Below are 24,417 nucleotides of genomic sequence, written 5' to 3' on the forward strand. Positions count from 1 at the left end.
ATTTCTTTTTAAAATTTCAGAATTTTCATTTTCAATGTTATAGGGGATAGCTTAGTTGGGAGAGCTTAATATTGAAGATTTGAAGGTCAGGTGTTGTTGGACCTTCACCACACCTGATTCAAGTAATATAACTTACTATCTTATCTAAATTTAGAGATGATTTCTTTTTAAAATTTCAATGAGTTAGCGTAAATAATTTTACTGATGAATTTTCATTTTAACGTTAGCGTGGATAGCTCAATTGGGAGTGCGTTTGTAGATAGCGTGGATTCCTAATTCTTTATTTGACTATAAATGCTCTATAAGACATTTAGTAAAATGACTCATTTTATTGCATGGAACAATAAAATTGATCTTCCCTTAGAATTGTCAATACATTCTACTTTCAATGTTGCTAAGTTGAGTCCTTCTGATGTAGGTGATGATTTTTCTTATTCGAGGACCAATACTAAAGAGGGGGATGATGATAAGAATCACAGTGTACATTCTACTTTCAATGTTGCTGAGTTGAGTCCTTTTGACGTAGGTGATGATTTTTCTGATTCGAGGAAAAATCCTTTTGAATAGGGGGATGATGATAAGAATCACGGTGTTCCAACTAGACCTATTACACAACCCAAGGCCAAGAAGATTCAACAAGCATTCATACTTCATCTACAAAATTGGATAGGCTAGGTTCAACCATCATTTCATGTGTGACAAGCTGAGTCGTTTGAGTCAAGACCATTTGGAGATTCAAAAGTAAATATTTGCATGGTTGAAGTAGCGGATGAAGTTGCAAGCATCATTTCATGAGTCGTTAGAAAACTTTATTTCTTATTTTAATTTCATAAAGTTTGTAATGCTCAAATTGACTTCGTCTATTGTGGAGATCTAAAGGGATCGAGATTAAATCATGGCCACTAACTTCTTTTGTGGGGAGACTATAAATACCCACACATTATTATGTAAAAGCATATTTGTGATCAATGAAATTGATCTCTCAAGTTGAGATGACCCCTCCTGTAGAAATTCGAGCATATCTTTGTCATTTCTAAGTTTTATGCAATTCTTGTGGTAGATTGCATCTGAGTCATTCAATCAAAACTCGATGAAGTTCGATTGTGGAGTGACTCGATTTAGAAAAAGGTTCCATAATCTAATTCTAGCTTTATCTCTTGGTTGATCCAAATTTTCTATAAGAAGGAGCGTCGATTGCATCGATTCTATCAACAGTCTTCTCATGAGTTTATGGTGCATGACCAATTTTTTATACCATTCACCTTCGAGCGCCACCATAGTTTTGCATCGTCCATGAGATGCATTGCGACCAACGTAATTCTTAGGTGCTATGAGTAAGTTCAAGTAACCTTCAAGTATTTTTCTACGTCAAAAATAAAGCTTTTTAATTCCTTAGCATCCCGGTTTCCATTTAAGGGGTTGTGTTCTTGGATTTTAAGTTTGTTAAGCCCACATGAACGTGGCTTGAGGTGTGGTTCTCTACAGCCCAACTTGTCAAACTCACTCGGGTGCTCATCAACCATTTGAAATTAAACAAAATATCTATAAAATGAAATAAGAAAATAATATTCCATTGCTGGGAATCAAACCCGGGTCTCCTGGGTGAAAGCCAAATATCCTTACCGCTGGACAACAATGGATTTTTGGTGTAGATGTCCTGAAGTCTTTTGTCAGATCGCTGAAGAGTTTTAGCATGATCTTTTGCTTAATGTCTAACTCTTCGACACGTCCTTCCCTATGTGTGTTAGAGTTCTCAGGGCTACCACGACGTTTCAAGCTGTTCGATTGTGTGGCTCTTTCTTCAAAAGAGTCAATATAAAATGTTAGGTCTTTGATTGGCAACCCATCCAGGGGAGTGTCGATTGCATCAATTCCATCAACGATCTTCCCATGAGTTTATGGTTCATGACCCATTTTTTTATACCATTCACCTTCGAGAACTACCATAGTTTTGCATCGTCCATGAGATGCATTGCGGCTAACGTAACTCTCAGGTCGTATGAGAAAGTTCCTGTAGCCCTCAACTCTCAGGTCGTATGATAGAGTTCTTAGAGCTACCGCGACATTTCAAGATGTTCGATCGTGTGGCTTTTTCTTCAAAAGAGTCAACATCAAACGTCAGGTCTTTAATTAGCAACCCATCAAGGGGAGCGTCGATTGCATCGATTCCATCAACGGTCTTCCCATGAGTTTATGGTGCATGACCCATTTTTTATATCATCCACCTTCGAGCGCCACCGTCCATGAGATGCATTGTGGCCAACGTAACTCTTAGGTTCTATGAGCAAGTTCCTATAACCTTCAAGTATTGTTCTACGTCAAAAATAAAGTTTTTTAATTCCTTAGCATCCTGGTTCCCATTTAAGGGTTTGTGTTTTTGGATTTTTAGTTTGTTAAGCCCAACATGAGCTTGGCTTGGGGTGTGGTTCTCTACGACCCTCCTTGTCAAACTTACTCTGGTGTTCATCTCAGTCATCTCAGTCATCTCAGCCATGATGGCGTTCAACAAAAGAGACCTTGAAAATGACCGGATTATCACATTAACCATTTGAATAACCTCAACCTCACTTGTTGAAATTGAACCAAATATCTATGACATAACACTATTAAAGGTTCAAAGTTCATAAAAGTCTTTTTAATCTAAGATACTATTGAACTTGACCATTATAGTGCCTCTCAAACCAAGTTCATAAAAGTCTTTTGAATTTAAGATACTATTGAACTCATCCATTATAGTGCTTCTCAAACCTAGTAAAGTTTAAATATAATTGGTGACAAAAGATGAAACTATAAAATAAACGAAATAAGAAAATAAAATTTCATTTTCGAGAATCAAACTCGGGTCTCCTCGATGAAAGCCAGATCTTCTGTGTAATGTCTAACTCTTCGACATATTTTTTTTATGTGTGTGATAGAGTTCTTAGAGATACCGCCTCGTTTCTTGTTGTTTGATCATGTGACTCTTTCTTCAAAAGAGTCAACATCAAACATTAGGTCTTTGATTGGAAACCCATACAGGGGAGCGTCGATTGCTTCAATTCCATCAATGGTCTTCCCATGATTTTTTGGTGCATGACAAGTTTTTTATACAATTCACCTTCAAGCGCCACCATAGTTTTGCATCGTCCATGAGATGCATTGTAGGCCAATGTAACTCTCAGGTCCTCCGAGCAAGTTCCTATAGTCTTGAAGTATAATATCAAAACATATTAACGTATTTGATATGTTAAATATTAAAATAATTGATGTGTATCATAAACATTAAATAAAAATATATATTTGAAATTTGAATGAGATTCATATTAATTAAACATATATTATGATATTCTACGACATTTTAATATTATTGAAATAAGATATTATATCTTAATGTATTAGGTATTCAAATATATAATTTGACAAAAATTATCACAAGTTCACTTAAATAGAACCCTAGGGTTAAGTCAAAAAGCATCGAACACTAAATACTGTGACATTTTAGGTGATATTTTGCAGAGGAAGCTGATAAGGTCTTCAAAGAGCATGTGGTCATGTCTCGCATTTTAGGTTAACAACATGGTGAAAAGAAACTAGAAATTCTGATACTGGTAATTAATTATAAACCTTTGAATAAGGTTTTAGAATAAATAAGATATCCAATCCAAAACAAAAATGATTTGATAAAAAGAATTTAGAGTCAAATGTTTTTATAAAATTCAACATGAAATTGGGATTTTGGAAAATTCTAGTTTCCTAAAAGGACAAATATAAAATAGCATTTAATGTCCAATTTAGAAAATATGAGAGTAACGTCATGCCATTTAGGCTAAATAACGCTCCATCCGAATTTCATAAGATTATGAATGATATGTTCAATCCTTTCAAAAAAATTCGATAGTTTATATCGATGATGTGTTGATATTTTCTAAAACCATTAAGATCAACACTTTAAACATCTACATACATTCATTAATGTAATCAAAAGAAATCAGCTAGTTGTGTCCATACCCAAAATCAAATAATATCAAACTCAGATACGTTTTCTTGGATTTTAAATTTATTTGAGCCTTATTAAAACCCATCCAATGGTCTTTGTCTCAAACTTTCGTGATGACGTATCCTAGAAAAGCAAACTTCAAAAAAAATTTAGGTTCTCTCAATTACGGTGTCTTATATCCTTTATTTGAGCCTTATTTCCATGGTACTCTGTGTACAAAAATTTTAAAGAAAATTTAATTAACAAAACTATTGAAATCTACTCGAGAGTCAAATTTAGTTTTAGAAAAAGAAGGGAATAATCTTGTTTCAAACAAAAAAATAATTTTGCTAGATAGAAGTAAATTTTGTTGTGGTTTGATTTTAAAATTCGACCTATAAAAGAAGTTGAAAACACCTTGGGGGATTACCTATGGGAGAATTTCTAACAAAGTCTCTCTTCTCTCCTCTGTCTTCTTAAACTGATAGTAATCCAACCAATCATTTACATGGACTCAAAAGTTCAATTACCTATAAAAGAAGTTGAAAACACCTTGTGAAAGTATCTAAGGATACTACGACCTCTAGCTTTGCAAAATCCAGCGTTGTTGGCGCTTATCAAAATCGCTGCCAAAATAAAGTTTAACAAGTGGTTCTATGGTGTAGTGGTTAGCACTTTCGACTTAAAAACTCCGGCAGGAAATGATTGGACATTAAAGGATGTCAAATATATTCCTGGTCTCTGAAGAAACATGATCTCTATTGGCCAGTTGGACAGCACAAGTTATGCAACAAAGTTAGGGAAGAGTTCGTGGAAGATTATGAAGGGTGCTACGGTGGTAGCACGTGGCTCAAAATCTGGAACCTTATACACCACTGCAGGGTGTATGAACACAGCTGCTGTTGCTGAGAGTGCTTCAAATTCAAGTCTACAGCCCAATAGACTTGAACCTATGAGTGCGAAAGGAATGAAGAGGCTGGCTGCGAAAGAAGTTTTAGAAGGTCTGAAATCTGTTGATGTGGGTCGTTGTGAGAACTACGTTATGAGCAAGCAGAAACGAGTTAGCTTCACAAGAACCGCAAGAGAATTGAAGAAAGTGTGATTGGAAATGGAACCAGATGTGGAGCAAGGTTCCAAGACCACGAAGCAAGTGGGAGTTGAGCTTGAGTTGCAGGGAAACTCACCTAGTGATGTTGTAGCAGATACTCAAGAAACTCCTGAGACTACGGCTGAGGAACCATATGTGGAGCAAGGTTCCAAGACAACAAAGCAAGTGGGAGTTGAGGTTGAGTTGCGGAGAAAATCACCAAGTGATCTTGTAGCAGATACTCAACAAACTCCTAAGGTTGTTGCGGAGGAATCAGCAGTGGAGCAACTGACACCTGAACTAGTGTTGAGAAGATCATCCTATACTATCAGAGTACCAGATATGTATGTACCTTCATTACACTATCTGTTGCTGATGAAAGGGAACCACAACCCTTTGATGAGACCCTACAGTTGGAGGATACAACCAAGTAGGAGCAAGCCATGGATGATGGGACATCTAGGCTTCAAAAATGCGTTGTACTGAGATTGAGTACGTGGCAATAGTTGAAGCTGGAAAGAAGACGATATGGATGACTGACTATCTGGAAGAATGGGCAAGAAGCAGCACGAAGATTCTTAATAGAAATAGCCAGAGTGTCATATAGTTGGCGAAGGAACCCAGTCTATCATTTAAAGAGAAAACACATAAGACGATACCATTTCACTTGCAGGTTAGTGAAAGATGGTGATGTGTTTGGAGAAGATAGAGGGTGCAAAGAATCCAGCAAACATGTTGACAAAAATGTGTTGATGTTGGAATATTGAGGTTGTGCAAAGCCTCAATTGATATGGTGTTGACAAAAATGTGTTGATATTGGAATATTGAGGTTGTGCAAAGCCTCAATTGATTTGGTGCCATGAAGACCATGAAGATGCTCAGGGTCGTTTGAGAATGAAATTCTTGGTTGACTAGATCAATCTCCAAGTGGGAGAATTGTTAGGTTATAGAGCCTGCGGCTTATTTATAGCTTGGTCAACGATTATATCCGGTAAAGCTATATTTGGTAAAGCTATATCCAATACAGCTATATTTGGTAAAACTATATCCGGTAAACCTATATATGGTAAATAGCTATATATAGTAGATGGTTAAATCGGGTAAAGCTATATATAGTAAATGGCTATATATAGTAGATGGTTAAATCTGGTAAACCTATATATAGTAAACTGAACTATATATATATATCCCGTCCGCTAGAGCTTTGAAAAGTACTTTCTATTCTCTGTAATTCTCTCTGACTGTACATACGTGAAGTCATCAATAGAAAAATTCTTTTAACCAGAGTTCTCCTTGCACTTTTCTCTATCTTGTTCTTTGTGTTCATCTAGATCGAGCGTGTGCGTTGTTGTGCGATTCTAACAGGCCCTTCTATCTTGGATAGAAATTTGTTACACTTTTTGGACCGACACTATGTCTAAGGGGTCACTAAGGTTAAAATCCTACAAAATGGATCCATGGCTCAGTGGTAGAGAATTTGACCGGTCATCGTTTGAACTTGGTTGGGCCCTTTTATTTTGGAGAGACACTTTTTACACTTTTAGACTGACACTCTGTAGAAGGGGTCACTCAGGTTGAAATCATGCAAAATGGGTCCATAGCTCAGTGGTAAAGCATTTGACTGTAGATCAAGAGGTCACCTGTTCGAATTTGGTTGGGCCCTTTCATTTTACTTTGTTTTCCACTCTTTTAACTTGCAATCCGTGCTTGGAGAACCCACCAAAATGTGAGTTTGTAACCCATCCGTTAGGGTTCTTGGAATGATTCTCGGACCATGGTCTTGGGTGAAGGAACGGTTGGTTTTCTCATTGTCTTTGAGATAACAATTCTTTTCTATTTTATATAATTTTTTTAAATATGGGTTCATTTCCAAATGCATGCTAACACCCTTATTGTTGAATAAATGACATGAAACTAGTTTCACATAGTAACGTTGCCTTTTGCTCCTATTGGTGGAAGGATAATAGGTCGATTATACCTATAGGGTAGTTTTAAGCGTGACAACGAGACTATTTTTTTTTTTTAGTTAAAAATTAGAATTATAACAATCTGCCTAAAACCCTCAGACTAATTTTGCTTCATTTCTAAATGCAAGCAGACAAAGTAGAAAAATGAAAACATGTAAATTATAAACTCAAACATTTCAAAGAAATAAATAAGTTTTGATGGTACCCCAATGCTAACCAGAAAACAATCAACCAAATTTATTTCGAACATAGAAAACTTCATGTCTCCATCTTGTAAAGCCAATAAACCAAAGGGCCTAATATAGTAGAGAAATAAAAATAATGTTACCCTCATCTGTGTTGTGTTGTGCTGTGCCATAAGTGACCAATGGATGTTTACTTTGACCAATTCCTACTATTTTTTTTTTCTATATTTTGAAACTATTTTAAACACTTTTTTCTTGTACTCCTTATAATTTTACCTTTTAAGGTTGTAAATATTTGTGCACGGGTGACTATTATGATTATTAGTCATGAGTTAAGTGGAAATAAATTTTGAAGATGAAATTAAAGTATTAATTTTGATGTCATCTTTACCTATCCATTAGTAATTCACAATGATAATATTCAAAATACTTAGACAAAAAAGAATGGTCCACGTAAGATATTTGAAACAAATAAATATTTTATCCTCTGTGATATATCAAATCACTCATTTGAAATTAGTTAATAATAAACATGAAGTCTTACATCTTTTATAGTGAAAAGTTCCTTGAATAGAAGTCTTATTAGATACTTCTTCTAAGCATTTAGAGATCAACTACACACAAAGCTAAACATTCTAAAAAAGATTAGGGGTTAAACTTTTAAGTTAACTTAATTTAAGAAACTTATGATTTTTATATTATCAAGAGTTTAATTGAGCTACGTCAATTCAATCTAGTAGACCCAAGAATTGAACCAAACCAAACCAAATCAAACCAACTAGTTAGTAACACGATTTAGTGGAAGCATTTTCACGCAAAGTAGAAGCAATAATGGAGGGTTTAAAATAATATAGTTTTCACCCCTTGTTTCTCGAGTGAATATTGAAATAATATAGTTTTCATGTTAAGTTTTGCACGGAAGAAAGAAAGACGGGGATGTAAAGTATTATTTCAATTTGTTTGTAATATACAACATTATATAAATTAACTATAAGAAATATATAAAATTACATGTTCTCCAAGAGCTTCAATCAACACCGGAGGGTTACTTCTGCAACCACTCTAAAGATGCTCAAGATCACAACGAGTTAGATAAAATAGCTCTAGAACTTTGAATCCAATAACTTAAGTTTGACTCATGATAGGATCTCTCCCTTCTTGTGGAATCTGCATAAAATAGGAAACCCACTCCAAAATAAATTTTTACAAGGGGTTCTATGGTGTAGTGGTTAGCACTTTGGACTTTGAATGCAACGACTTCTTGGGTTCTACTCCCGGTAGGACCTTTGACAACACAAGACATTTTAAAACAAAATGGTGTTACCACTTCTCCCATGAGTGCATAGGTGGCATTGTCATAATCGTGGGATCCTGCTAGCAAATCGTGGTGCAGGCTCCTCATGGTACATAGGAGGTACCATAGGAGGTAAAGTCATATGGATCGTGATGAGCATTTTCTCCCATATCTTGGTTTCGCTAACTAAAGTTTTCCAATAACTCCCAAACTTCATTACCTTATATAACCTCTCGGGAAAAGGATTCATAGGATTCATACAACATCTCATAAAATATACAACATCTCATAAAATAAGATCTACTAAGAAAACCCGAGCAAAGGTCAAATTTTGAGTTGACTTGGACAGTTCAGTTGAACTGGCCGTATCATCGTTTTCTTCCTCTGAAAAGAAATAAGATGCACATTTTTTGCATCACCGCCATCTGAAACTCGGCCTGTACAGCCACATTGACAGTGTTTCTCTCCTTGATTTCTTCGTGAAACTTAAAGATGGATGTTACAAGAAAGGGCTTGGGATTTATTTGATAACTTCTCGTGGATCGTAGCCTAAGATATTCGCTACCAAAGTTCATCCAAAATCTGATTTATAGCTAGAGATAAAATAAAGGATTTCTTATTGGGTAGCCGATTCTAGGGGTTTCAAGGCTCTATTTCTTCATTAAACCTCTTCCATATCCTATCTTCAGGCTAAAGGAATTGGTTTGGAGGAACGTTTTTGAGTGTAGGACCTTAATTTCCAGAAATCGTTCTCGGTATGCAACTCACTCGAAACGCCCGATTTTTAATCTCGTGGGTAGCTTATTCTACGACGTTTTAGCTCTGGATTCCTTCATCAAGTTTACTCAACTTCTTCCTCTGAAGCTAGAGGAATCCTTAATCTGAAGGACAAGAGATCGGATATAGGAATTTTGACTCTTATCCCCAATTTAATTTTGAAACCTATTTCCTTCAATTTGGCACGCTCTCGAGGTTATTTTTCTTCGTGGTCTTTTATGGAAGCATTCCTTGGAGGTACAGAAACTGATTGGAATCATTCTTTCTCGACGAGTCATCAAGTATCCTCGGGTTGGATTTTCAAGTTTTTCTTGAAGTTCTTCAATGGCGGATTGAATTGGGGGAATGGTTTCTAGGCACTTTCAGCACTCTATTTCTTCATAGAACTTGTGGGTAATCTTGTTGAGAAATGGTAGGAATAAGTTTGAAGAGAAATGGTGGAGGATTGCTCTCGAATTTGGAAGAAATTTGAGAGTAGGAGACCCATAATCTAAACGCCTATTGCCTTCGATTGGGGGATCGACCTTTCTCGATTCTTATTCCATATTGTTGCTCCTACTTTAGACTTTATAGGAGGAGCTTAAACCAACATTGAGAGATCCAGATTATTTGTTATTTAGAAGTCTGAAAAGAAATGGTGGAGGATTGCTCTCGTATTTGGAAGAAATCTGAAAGTAGTTGAAACACAATCTAAACGTTTATTGCCTACAATTGGGGGATCGACCTTTCTCGATTTTTATTCCGTATTGTTGCTCCTACTTCCGACTTTATAGGAGGAGCTTGAACCGACATTGAGAGCTCCAGAATCTTCGTTATTTAGAGATCGATCTTTCTAGATAATTTTTTTGGTGATATCAACTCCGATCATGGCCTTTCGACCTTGGCTTTGCATACTAGTCGTTGGATGTGATGATCCGTGCGTGTTCGTTCTAGATCATATCAAATTTTGGAGGACATTCGACGGTTGAGATTTGCGTTCGAAAGATTTTGCTCGGATGGTCACGGTAGATGCTCTGATTCTAATTAGAGTGGCATTTCTGTAATTATCCATTCTTCTAGGGGTTTTTTTTGGTAATTTACCACTTTCCGAATATTTTATTATTTTTTTTCTTGAAAAATCCAAAATTTTTCTTCAAATTTCTTATGGCTTTTTTATCATTTTTCCCTTTTTTTTTTTTTTTTTTAATCTTGAGATTCCTTCTACATAAGGAATTACGAATCGGGAAAGATTTTTGATAATTGATAAAAATGACTTTTTTGCCCTTTTGATTTACTTTTTCGTTTCCAATCCTTTTCAAAAGGCCTTTAACTCCGTGAAATCACTTGTTAGGGTACACGAGTGACTTGACTAAGTCCTTTGTTCTTGCTTAATCCTTTAATTTTTTTCCTTTCTATCCATTGGGTCTTTCATGAGTGGCTTATTCTTATGGGAGATAATTTCCTTCATTTTTTGGGTGTTATATATACATACTCGTTACAAACACAAAATAAGAAGCAGACTTCAAAGAAGAACAAAAAATACTAGATTAAAAACAAAGGTTAGTCCATGGCCCACACTCCAAAGTCCACTCTCATCCACGACCAACTCTTAGTTACTTGAAAAAAAATGATAAACATGGAGTGAGTAAAACTTAGTAAGTAGTCTACTAGTAGATTCTTAATGGATATTACTTCTTGTTATGTTTTCAGGATCTTATGCTGATCTTGAAAACCTTCTCCTAAAATAATCTTCAATTTTCTCTCCATGAACACAATTTTCTCCCCATCAATCTTTTTTTAAACACTTTTGAAAGTTAACGAGTAGTTTTGAAGTTTTTTTTTTTTTTTTTTAGAAAATTCAACTGTATTTTTTTAAAAAACAAATTAATAGTTTCTATAGATTTTTTTTTTTTAAAGATTAAGTGTATTATTGAAACTTCTAAAAAAAAATATGAGTATTTTTTTTTAGATAAAATGCAAAGTTCAATGGTATTTTTATTAATTTAGCTTATAATTTTTAAAAAAATACAAATTTTTGTTGATTAAGTTAATATTGATTTTATTAAAATACATAACACCACATCAAAATTAATTTATTAGGAATAAAATTAAAACTAAAAAATCAATTTATTTTAAACTAAAAAATTAATTTATTTTAAAACTAAAAAGTATACTTAATTTGACTAAAACATCCCTTATCCCAACTATAAAGAATTTAATTCCAAGCTCTCTTCTAATAGACAAACGATTTATTAACATCTGTTGTAAAATTTCACTTCATCAATTTAAGTAGCGTTCAACTATAAATATCGAATTTTAAAGTATTCCTCGGCAAAGTAAATCTGTTGAAACTATCTATCATAGGTGTTCCAGAATGAGTTGTGGAGAAGCGTTTCCTTCAATTCTAATTTCCTTCAATTCTAATTTGTAGTGGAAGAAAATAACAAGAGTCATGGACATCGTTTTGTTTACAAAAAAGTGCAAAGTAAATATCGTGTGTCTTATTCATGGTTACTTAAATCTCGTTGAATTGGTGCGCCTTTCACATCAGAGACATTTGTGCCTTAAACCGAGCTCTTTGCAATAGCAAACTTATTAAAAACTCTTTGCTTGCTACAACATTTGCTTGACATAATTGGACCAAAGGACGTTATGGACGACCATAGCTCACTGTATTGGTCTCCAATCATGAAGTGTGACATCAGATCTTTGTGCATACCATATTCATTAACTATAACATGGCAAGAAATTTTTTATGTTTTGACTGGGCATGCCATATTCCGTTGTTCTTATATATATTTAGTTACGTGTGATTAAAGCAAAGAAGTATAGACATGGTTTCCAACCAACCCTTCCTTTATAGTTAGTTCGACGAATGGGTTTTTGTTATCATTTTATCGTTAACCCTTCCGCTCGATTTTGTGTTATGATATCATACAGGGAATGAAAAGCGACCTTACTTGGACAAAATTATATACCGTTTGATAATTATTGTTGATAACAAAGATATATTGAATTATAAGCATTTTAAGTTCAAAAGTAACAAATTACTTGTACATCTTTTACTTATAATCTTCATATTCTTTATATAGCGATAAGGAAGGGAGGGATAGAAAAGATACTCATAATATCATTATGACTATGCCATATTTCATTAATAAAAGAGAGTAATACATCCACAAACACATACATATATATTTCGAGAGAGAGAGGGCTTTATTTTAAGTAGAGATAGCATTCTAGTAGTTGTATGCTACTTGGGGACAAGGAACTCGAGAACTTCTTTAAAAGTTCTGCACCTTTGTAATAAAAGACCAAGGAATATCATCGTTATTTATAACTTCTATCACAATAATATAAATTCTGCGAGGACGACGTTCTCTAGTCATACCAACCAGACCGTTCACCACACGCTTGTAAATGAAACGATGTCCACTATTCTCGTTATTCTTTTCAACTACGAACCTTCCTGCATTCTGCACTACTAGGATATTGACATCCTTAATTGGTACTAAAGCATCTAAAGGCAACCCTTCCACACGACTCATTCTAACACCTTTGGTAAATAGTTCCAAGAGACATTGTTAGGCCGATTTTGTTCATGAATACTTAAGAATTTGATATTTATAGTTGTAGTTGAACGCTACTTAAATTGATGAAGTGAAATCTTACAATAGAGTCTAATAAAGCGTTTGTCCATTAGAATAGGTTGGAATTAAATTCTTTATAGTTCGAGATAATAGTTGTATTCTTTAAGTCATTGTGACTAGTGTTACTAGTACTTGTTAGTATCTTTGAGTATAAATATTAAAATGATTAGTTATTAAATATTGTATAAATTAAAGCGTTTATAATTCAAATGATCTTCATAACCTAATTCATAAAAAAAATAAATAAAATAATTAGGAAGCATTTATGTGCTAGATCAAAATAAGATGCATAAAAAGAACTTGCCGTAATTATTTTATTCATGGACCTTTAATCTTAAAAGTAACTTAAAATATTGCAATATTGTAATTCAATAGGGAAATTAGGCACGAACTAAAAAAATAATATTTTTAAAAGATGGAAAAATTCATGAGCCAACCAAAATTTGTATTTAAAGATGAAGAATTCACAACAACAATCACAAACAATATTAATTAGCATCTTGTCTTTTGGTTTGTCACATTTTCAAACATGAACAAACCTCAATTTCGAGGCGGTGAGTATTATGGATCATAATCAACAGTACTTTGCAAGTAGCTTTGAGCATTCACAAAAGGTCGAAAGTTGAATTTCTTTAGAATGGTAACCAAATAACCGATGATTATTGTTGAATTTCCAAAAAATACACCACAAATTTCATTTATAGATATAAATGGAATCATTGATATAAAACCCTGATTATATAATTGCATCATCACTAACAAACCCACCTCGGAGTGATCATCTTCACCAGAGGCTACAAATTAAGAAGCCTTCCAGGATTACTCAAAAGTGAATTTTTAAGACAAATGAAGCTATATTTGAGCAAGAAAAATCATGTTACATGTGTCTGGGATACCACGGAGACACCAATGCAAGCAATCGCTACCACCCGAAGTTTCTTTGATATTGTAGTTGGATCTTTGAGACTCATCCCTCCGATGTGAAAGAGTAGTTATATCCAACATTCTTAATTGTGTGCCTCTTACAGTACTCTCAACAAATGGATCGCTTGATCTATTCTACTCTACTTTACTTCCTCCTGATAACGGTGTGGTATTGACACAACTCATATTGCTGATAATCATCACTTACATCCAAAACAAGAGTATAGCGGTTGACTATCGTCAAGGACCCATTCACCATTTCCATTCCTACCGACGGAAAAGTTTTATTACATTCATTTCTTTCTCCTTTCTAAATTCTTCATTCTCACATTAAACTTTTTTTTATTTAAAAAAAAATAAACGTAAAAAGGGAGAAAGAAGGAAGAAGAAAAGAGAAAACCCTTCATTTTGAAAGCTTATCAAATACTCTTTGACCGATGTAAAGAAAGCTCGAGAATAATTTATTCTCACGTCCCTCTTAGACACTTGTTGGATATATATCCGTCCTTCACATGTCGTATCATAATCATATCATGTCGTAAAAACTTTGTGATTATATCCTTCCCTAATTTATCATAGCCTTAACGTTCTTAGACATATCATAGTTGTGTCGTTACCTGAACGTACCTTAGTCTTAACGTTACAGGAACGTATCCTAACGCTATCGTTCTATCAATCTATCATAATCCTATCCCTTTCTACCCATAACCTAATCGTATTGTTTTATGAATCCATCGTGACCATATCGTTGTTATCAATTTGTCATACCCATAACACTTCGATACGTAACCAAACCATAACGTTTCATGAACATGTCTTACTCCTATCGTTACATTACGTTTAGTGCATCCTTCTCGTATCCTATCTCAAATATACCATTGAACACATGGTACCGTAAGTATTATCATACAATTCACATATTATAACATATCATAAGCATATCGATTCACAAACATTTCACACATATCAATATATATGACACTTGCAGAACCACGAGCACAGTCAACATCAAATATAACCATATGGATGGTAAGGCAACCTACCTGATTAGCTTAGGCTGGTGTCCCCAATTTATCCTTAACAAAGTTCGATTTGTCTTTTGTATTAAAGTCAACCTATATGAACATGACATCAATTTCAATCATTTCTCTAAATTTTATGATGCTCTAGTGTTAGATTTCATGGGAAAATTGCACGAGTAAGATCTTGAAATGTCTATATATCAAAACTGTTTAACACTTTCCAAATCTTGATTTTTTGGCTGTTTGTGTGTTTTTTTTTTTTTACTTGTGTTCCTAATCTTACTTCGGTGCGTTTGTTACATTTTTTTTTTAATTATGTTAGCAATTAGCCAATTGAATCAATTCATCCTTTGTGTTTTTTTTTTTTTAATTATGTTAGTGGCTAATTTAATCTATTCTATTTATTTTATTTTTTTGCTATTGATGGACCTATCTTTCTAAAACATACTAAATAAAACTAAATAATTGGTTACGAGAGGATATGAGATATAACTTAAGGTTAAATCTCTTTCCCTATGAGAATAACTCATTCTCATGTCCATCTTTGCTACCATGTACTAAATTAAGGATTTTATTTCTCTTGGGTCAAAACCATCCTTAAAGCACAAAATTGAAGTTGTAGTTAGTCAATTATAATATTTGACGTGCTAGTTTTCAAACTACTTTAAATGGGTGTAAAGAGAGCATGAGAATAACTTAGTTTCACTAATCTGACACGTGTTGGGCATGTACTGAACACTTGTTAATACAATGGATACATTACAAATTTATAATCCATCGTATCAGATACTTGACTTTAAATATATTTTGAGAGTGAAACATACATTAAGCTTTTTTTTAAGTATACAAATATATAAACTTATTTATATGAATTTATTTCTAATATAAAATTGATAAATTTTTTGAAATAATTCTTTTTAATTAATGTATCATTGTCACATCGGTATCCTAGTTTTTTAAGAATGACATGTTACTGTTAGTAACAGAAAAAGAAATTTTTAATTAATGTATCATTGTCACATCGGTATCCTAGTTTTTTAAGAATGACATGTTACTGTTAGTAACAGAAAAAGAAAACGGTAAGATTAGAAGAATTGGGAGAAATCTCTCATCCAATGGAAGAATGACTAAATCAAATCTAATTCAAATAACTAGATCAAATCTAATCCAAATAACTCAATCAAATCTAATCCTAACAATCCCTCCCTTAAACTAAACACGAATAGTAATCAGTTTATATCTACGACCTCATACCAAACTTACACCAGGTAACTTCATCAACTCCCATGTGCCATTTCTGTTTATTGCTCCAGATCCCTGGCTTGCCTCAATTTCTCACTCTTCAATACTTCTTTAAAGTTTACAAAGTTTGCAGGTTCAGTAGGGGTAAACATGGCTGAGCTTCATCATCTTCTTTACAAAAAAAAAAAAACTTATCCTATTGCATAGTCTCTCATCCGGACTGGTGGTCTCTTATTCCTTGCCTTATTCGAGCTAGGAGAGCTTGCTTCAGCCAAAGAGCCAGATGAAATATTTTCCTCTACAGTATTTTCATCTGCCGCTTCTATATCATTATTTTCATCTGCCGCTTCTATATCCTTATTTTCATCTGCCGTTTCTATATCATAGAGTCTGTAAGCTTTTGACTCTTCACTAACTCCCAGCAAAACATAACTCAAACTCTTATCATCTAGCTTAGTTCTCTGAGCTGCCTCCTCTTTTTATCTCTGAATCAACTAAAGCTCACAATATTGTTCTTCTTCCTTCCGCTGCAGCTCCAGAACTAATCGTCGCTGTGCTTTTTCTACCCTTCTTCTATTCTCTTCCAGCATTTTATCTAGCTCTTCTCTCTCTTTTCGTGCTTGTTCTTCTTTTTGTCTTGTAGCAGTAAGAGCGGCTTCTTTCTCTTTCTCAAGCTGCACATCAACATCATCAAACAACTTCGTGCGACCTTCCTCTATTCGCCTCTGTATTTCTAATTTAGTCTCTTTAGAGTTTAGCCTTTCTTCAACATTCTTCTGAATTAGTTCTTCCATCCTCCTAGTTGCATCTTCTTCTAACTTCTTCAACTCTATTTCACGCCTTTTCTTCTCTTCTTCCTCTTTCTTAAGCTTCTCTATGGAATGATTCCGATCAGTGGATGCACGACTAGGACTGAAACTGGACGATTTGGGGAAGGGAGATAACGAGAAAGACCTACTTTTGCGTTGGCGGCTGAGGGAACTTGAACGGCTGCTTCTCCTGGAATTGGTAGTGGAATGATAGGGGGAAGAACTTGGGTTCCTTCTGCTTCTCTGACTATGGCGATAGGAATTGGAGCGGTGAGTGTACGACAGAGACCTTGAACCACTTTTCCCCATAAGTTTCAATTGAGTTTGAACGGCTGCTACAGGCTGAGATATAGCATGCAATACGAACATTCGATTCAAAAACATCTTTGTCTCCATGATTAAGCCTCTCTCAGGATGAAACACCTTGCATGTTCCATTTTAAAACAAAAAGGTAACCCCTTTGCTTGCAATTTACCAATACTCAACAAATTGTTCCTCAGGTCTGGCACATAGAACACTCCTGTGATTATCATTATAATTCCATTCACTTCCAGTAGTACATTACCCTTTCCTGTTACAACCATGCTTGAGTTGTTGCCCAGCTTCACTGAATCTCTGAAACTTCCATCAAAATCTGAAAAATATTCCTTCTTCCCACACTTATGATTGCTACATCCCGAGTCAAGGAACCACATATCTTCTCTATTGGCCTTATTCATATTCACGTAAGCCCCAGCGACATCTCTTCTTGACTCTCTGCATAGTTTGTCTCCTTCTCCTTGCTTTGACATTCCCATTGAAAATGTCCTAGCTTGTGACAGTTATAGCACTCCACTGTGGCCTTGTTGAAGGTTTGTCTGCCTCGTCTGGTATTGCTTTGACATTCCCATTGAAAATGTTCTAGCTTGTGACAGCTATAGCACTCCACTATGGCCTTGTTGAAGGTTTGTCTGCCTCGTCCCCTTCCTATGCCTCTAAAGCTTCCACGACCTTGACTCCTTCCTCCAGCAGACTGCACAAGTGGACTCTCCATCGACATACTTTTATTATGTCACACATAGAAGACTGTTGCTTCTAGTTTTAACTAGTTTAGGGCATGACTCTAATACCAAAATGTTAGGAACAGAAAAAGAAAACTGGAAAGATCAGAAGAATCGGGAGAAATCTCTCATCCAATTGAAGAATGACTAAATCAAATCTAATTCAAATAACTAGATAAAATCTAATCCAAATAACTCGGTCAAATCTAATCCTTACAGTTATCATATCTATTTGGTATAATATTTATGTCTCGTATCTATATCTCATTTTTATTTTTGTGACTCTGAGATATTTTGCTTTTATAAATAGATATCTTCACGAAAATAAGTTTAATTTATGTTGAGATGGAGAATAAAAATTGACACTCAAGGACGTTGATACTTGGGACTTTGATTTCTCTTGGTGTGAAGCTTGCATCTTGCAATTACTTGTGTAGAGAATGTGTTTCACTTAAAATTCACTCAAGAGAAAATAATCAAATAACGAACCATATTTGAGAGAGGATAACTTTTTTTTTTAATCTTCGAGAAATAAGAAAGAATAAAAATTAAAACATGGCCGGAATGACCTCTTCTTGAATCTTTGTTTTGTTCTCCTAAATGTATATAAAAAAAATAGAAAATAAAAATCTTATATATTTTTATATATAATTTAAGTACCTATTTAATAAAACTCCATCCAAACTTCTACTCATAAATTTAATTATTATTTGTATACAATTGTTAATATGTAAGAAAATACACGTACAAAATGTCTATACTATTGGTAATACACTAGTCTCGGTTGTTTGACTAAAACAATGCAACCATTGCCCAAACTAAAGAATTTGATTCGAGGCTATGACCATATCAATTTGAATAGCGTTCTCCAACTATAAATATTGAACTCCAAAGTATTCATTGGTCAGATAAAGTTCTGTCATATGCATCTACCGCCACCATCCTATAAGCTCTTATCTTTTGAGGAATTCATCAAACCATCCTATAAGCTCTTATCTTTTGAGGAATTCATTAAATTCCCTTCACAAGTAGCAGTATAACTACTAGATTGTTTTCTTTACTTACAAAGAGTCCTCTCTCTATATGTCCTTGTGGGACATTACTCTCTTTTATCTATAAAGGCATAGCCATAATGATATAATAATCTTTATATAAGTATCTTTTCTTTTTCTCTCGTACCCACGGATACATAACATGTTAAATTAACTCATACTTAAGAAAATAATTTCTCTCCTTTGGAGATGCGGGGTATCGATCCCCGTACCTCTCGCATGCTAAGCGAGCGCTCTACCATTTGAGCTACATCCCCACAATTTTTGCATCACAAAACCCTGAATTTCCCGTCATCAATAATAGTGAAAATGAAGAAATATTGCTACCCAATATGTCATGAATAAGGAAAATTGAAAAGAAATAATATATTTAATAATAGATAGTCCTATTTTTGGAGGTGCGGGGTATCAATCCTCGTACCTCTCGCATGCAAAGCGAGCGCTCTACCATTTGAGCTACATCCCCATGATTTTTACATCATAAACCCTAAATGTCCCATCATCAATAATAGTGAAAATAAAAAAAATATCAAAATATTAATAACAAATAGTTTGGATTGGTGATGCGGGGGATCGATAATTGTGAAAATGAAAAAATATAATAACAAATTAAATACTTTCTTCTGGAGATGCGGGTTATCAATCCCCGTACAACTCGCATGCAAAGCGAGCACTCTACCATCTAAGCTACATCTCCACAATTTTTACGTCACAAAACCCTAAACGTCTCGTCATGAATAATAGTGAAAATGAAAAATATCGCTACTCATTATGTCATAAATAAGGAAATATTGAATAGAAATAAAATAGTAATAACGAATAGTTTCTTTTGGAGATGCGAGGTATCGATCCCCGTATCTCTCGCATGCTACAATCCCACGATTTTACATTTTACATAAAAAAAACTCTAAACTTCCCGTCATCAATGATATTGAAAATGAAAAACTATCCCCGCTCATTATGTCATTAATATGGAAAAATTTAAAAGAACTAATATATTTAGTAATCGTTTCCTTTGTTGATGCATGGTATCGATCCCAGTAATTCTCACATGGGATGCAAACGCTCTACCATCTAAGCTATATCCTCAAGATTCTTACGTCACAAAATCCTAAACATCTCGTCATCAATAATAGTGAAAATAAAAAAATAACGCTATTCATTATGTCATAAATAAGGAAAAATTGAATAGAAATAAAATAGTAATAACGAATAGTTTCTTTTGGAGATATGGGGTATCGATCCGATCCCCGTACCTCTTGCATGCTAAGCAAGAAATCTACCATCTAAGCTACATTCCCACAATACTTATATCAAAAAACCCTAAATGTCCCGTCATCAATTCAAGTGAAAATGAAAAAATATCTCCGCTAATTATGTCACAAATAAGGAAAGGTTGAATAGAAATAAAATATTAATAATAAATAGTTTCTTTTGGAGATGCGAGGTATCGATCCTCGTACTTCTCGTATGCTAAGCGCAGCTACATCCCCACAATTCTTGCATCACAAAACCCTAAATTTTTCATCATCAATAATAGTGAAAATGAAGAAATATCGCTACTCAACCTGTCATGAATAAGGAAAATTTGAAAAGAAATAATTTTCAATAATATATTTAATATAGATAGTTTTATTTTGGAGATGCGTGGTATCTATCCCCGTACCTCTCGCATGCAAAGCAAGCGGTCTACCATTTGAGCTACATCCCCATGATTCTCACGTCACAAAATCCTAAACGTCTCGTCATCAATAATAGTGACATGAAAAACTATCCCTGCTCATTATGTCGTAAATAAGAAAAAATTGAAAAGAAATAATATATTAGTGATCGATTCATTTGGAGATGCAAGGTATCGATCTCCGTACTTTCCACATCGGAAGCGAGCGCTCTACCATCTGAGCTACATCCCCACGATTCTTACATTAAAAAATCCTAAACCTCCCGTCATCAGTAATTGGGAAAATGAAAAATATCTCCGATCATTATTTCATAAATAAGGAAAGATGTAATAGAATAAAATATTAATAACATAGTTTTCATATGTGTCACTTGTGTTATTTTAATGTATTTATTTACTTGGTAAATGTCTTTCATACTACAATCTCTTGAAGGGGCATTTTGATAATCGAACTTTCATAGCACTAGACCAAATGCCCTTGTTATACCACTTGAAACGTATGTATGAAGCCATGAAGCCTAATGCCCTTGTTATACCACTTGAAACGTATGTATGAAGCCTTAGGCCTAGGTATTATACCACTTGAAACGTATGTATGAAGCCTTAGGCCTAGGTATTATACCACTTGAAACGTATGTATGAAGCCTTAGGCCTAGGTATTATACCACTTGAAACGTATGTATGAAGCCTTAGGCCTAGGTATTATACCACTTGAAACGTATGTATGAAGCCTTAAGCCTAGGTATTATACCACTTGAAACGTATGTATGAAGCCTTAGGCCTAGGTATTAAGGCCGTATTGCAGGAAACACGTGAAGTCCTTGGATGTAGAATTTGTCTTCGAGAATACCTTGGATGTAGAATTTGTCTTGGAGAATAAAGCCTTGGGATGAGATGTTAAGACTATGAGTATTAAGAGCATGATGGTAAGTGTAAAATGTCGAATATGAAGTTAGGTTGATTTCGAATATGATGTCCTTAGATAAGAAAAGTTTTTAACATAGGGGCATTTTCAAGAATTGAACTCCAAACCTCTTGCACCCCAAGTGAGAATCATACCACTAAACCAAATGCCTTTTCTTGAACACCAAATATTTTTAGCTTCTACTTAAATATATTTTTCTCTTTGAATCGTTATAATATACAAGGGTTATCAAATAAACCAACAACCCAACAAAAGAAACAAACTAATCAATTTTGGTTGGATTGATTCCGTTCAGTTCATTAGTTTGTTTGATTAAATTTTTCTATGTGTCCATACCAAAAATCAAATAATATCAAACTCAGATACGTTTTGCTAGATAGAAGTAAATTTTGTTGTGGTTTAATTTTAAAATTCGACCTATAAAAGAAGTTGAAAACACTTTGTTACCTGGGAGAATTTCTAACAAAGTCTCTCTTCTCTCCTCTGTCTTCTTAAACTGATACTAATCCAACCAATCATTTACATGGACTCAAAAGTTCAATTACCTATAAAAGAAGTTGAAAACACCTTGTGAAAGTATCTAAGGATACTACGACCTCTAGCTTTGCAAAATCCAGCGTTGTTGGCGCTTATCAAAATCGCTGCCAAAATAAAGTTTAACAAGTGGTTCTATGGTGTAGTGGTTAGCACTTTCGACTTTGAATCTAATGACCTGTGTTTAATTCCCGATAGGTAATCCACCAATTTATACAAAATTGGTCGATAGCCGATTCAATAGGGTCACTTTTGGACCGATAATCTGTAGAATGGGTCACTAAGGTTGAGATCATACAAAATGGGACCATAGCTCAATGTTAGAGCATTTGATTGCAGATCAAGAGGTCACCAATTCAAACCTAGTTGGGCCCTGTTAGGTTATGGAGCCTGCTGCTTATTTATAGCTTGGTCAACGGTTATATCCGGTAAAGCTATATTTGGTAAAGCTATATCCGGTAAAACTATATTTTGTAAAGATATAACTTGTAAAGCTATATATTAAATAGCTATATATAGTAGACGGTTAAATCGGGTAAAGCTATATATAGTAAATGGCTATATATAGTAGATGGTTAAATCTGGTAAACCTATATATAGTAAACTGAACTATATATATATACCCTCCACTAAAGCTTTGAAAAGTACTTTCTATTCTCTGTAATTCTCTCTTACTGTACATACGTGAAGTCATCAATAGAAAAATCCTTTTAGCCAGAGTTCTCCTTACACTTTTCTCTATCCTGTTCTTTGTGTTCATCTAGATCGAGCGTTTGCGTTGTTGTGCGATCCCAACAATTGGTATCAGAGCTAGGCGAAATTCACCACGATCTGTGAAGATGGAAAGTTCAAAGATTGGAATTGAGAAGTTCGATGGATCCGATTTCGATTTCTGGATGATGCAGATTGAAGATTATCTGTACCAGAAAGATCTTCACGAACCTCTGTTGGGAGTGAAGCCGGAATCCATGACCATGGAACAGTGGAAGCTCAAGGATCGACAAGCCTTGGGGCTGATTCGGTTGACGCTATCCAGAAACGTGGCGTTCAACATTATCAAGTAGAAGACAACGTCAGATCTATTGAAGAAGCTGTCAAATATGTATGAAAAACCATCGGCTATGAACAAGGTGTATTTGATGTGGAGATTGTTCAATCTACAGATGTCTGAAGATGGACCTATTGCTGATCATATAAATGAATTCAATATGATCATGAGCCAACTGAGTTCGGTGGAAATTAATTTCGAAGATGAAATTAAAGCGTTGATTTTGATGTCATCCTTACCCGAGTCATGGGATACTATTGTTGCCGCAATCAGCAGTTCCCGAGGATCTGATAAACTGAAGTTTGATGAAATTCGAGATGTAGTTCTCAGCGAAAGTATTCGCAAACGGGAAACTGGAGATTCATCAGGCAATGCTCTCAGTTTTGATCGAAGTGGAAGAAGCAAATCAAAGAGCTCAAACAAACATGGGCTTTCAAAATCAAAGAACCGGGGAAAATCTCCAAACAAACCCAACGTAACGTGTTGGAGCTGTGGGAGAAAAGAACACTTTCGGACAGATTGTACAAAGCTAAAGAAGAAGCAGAATCATAAATCTGAAGATGATGATGATTATATATACACAACAGAAGATGCTGAGGACGTTTTAATCCTTAGTGTGGATAGCCCAGCTGAATCCTGGATTTTGGATTCAGGTGCATCGTTCCATTCGTCTCCAAGTAAGGAATTGTTTCGAAATTTCAAATCAGGAAATTTTGGGAAGGTGTATCTTGCCGACAATAAAACCTTGGAGATTGAAGGAAAGGGAGATGTCTCCATACAAACTTCAGCAGGAAATCAATGGACATTACAAGATGTCAGATACATTCCTGGTCTCAAGAAGAACCTGATCTCTATTGGTCAGTTGGATAGCACAGGCTATGCAGCAGAGTTTGGAAAGAGTTCCTGAAAGATTGTGAAGGGCGCCATGGTTGTTGCGCGTGGCACAAAATCCAGAACCTTATACACTACTGCAGAGTGTATAAACATGACTGCTGCTGCTGAGAGTGCTTCCAATTCAAGTCTATGGCACAATAGACTTGGACATATGAGCGTCAAAGGAATGAAGATGCTGACTGCGAAAGGAGCTTTAGAAGGCTTAAAATCTGTTGATATGGGTCTTTGTGAGAGCTGCGTTATGGGCAAACAGAAACGAGTTAGTTTCACAAAGGCTGCCAGAGAACCGAAGAAAGTGCGGTTGGAAATGGTCCATACAGACGTCTGGGGACCATCTCCAGTTTCATCACTT

The 24,417-nt window shown here is 34.8% G+C and overlaps 2 non-coding genes across 2 annotated transcripts; one reads left to right on the forward strand and one right to left on the reverse strand.

The window, feature by feature from the left end:
• The first annotated feature begins 6,633 nt into the window (after positions 1-6,633).
• On the forward strand, positions 6,634-6,705 carry TRNAY-GUA (transfer RNA tyrosine (anticodon GUA)). Its single transcript has one exon. It is a non-coding gene; the product is annotated as a tRNA-Tyr (tRNA).
• A 12,462-nt stretch (positions 6,706-19,167) lies between these two features.
• Positions 19,168-19,240, reverse strand: TRNAA-AGC (transfer RNA alanine (anticodon AGC)). The gene has a single exon. It is a non-coding gene; the product is annotated as a tRNA-Ala (tRNA).
• Between the last annotated feature and the right edge of the window lie 5,177 nt (positions 19,241-24,417).

This window comes from Cucurbita pepo, chromosome 10 (assembly GCF_057944985.1).
Source record: "Cucurbita pepo subsp. pepo isolate OVF chromosome 10, ASM5794498v1, whole genome shotgun sequence".
Lineage (NCBI taxonomy): Eukaryota > Viridiplantae > Streptophyta > Magnoliopsida > Cucurbitales > Cucurbitaceae > Cucurbita > Cucurbita pepo.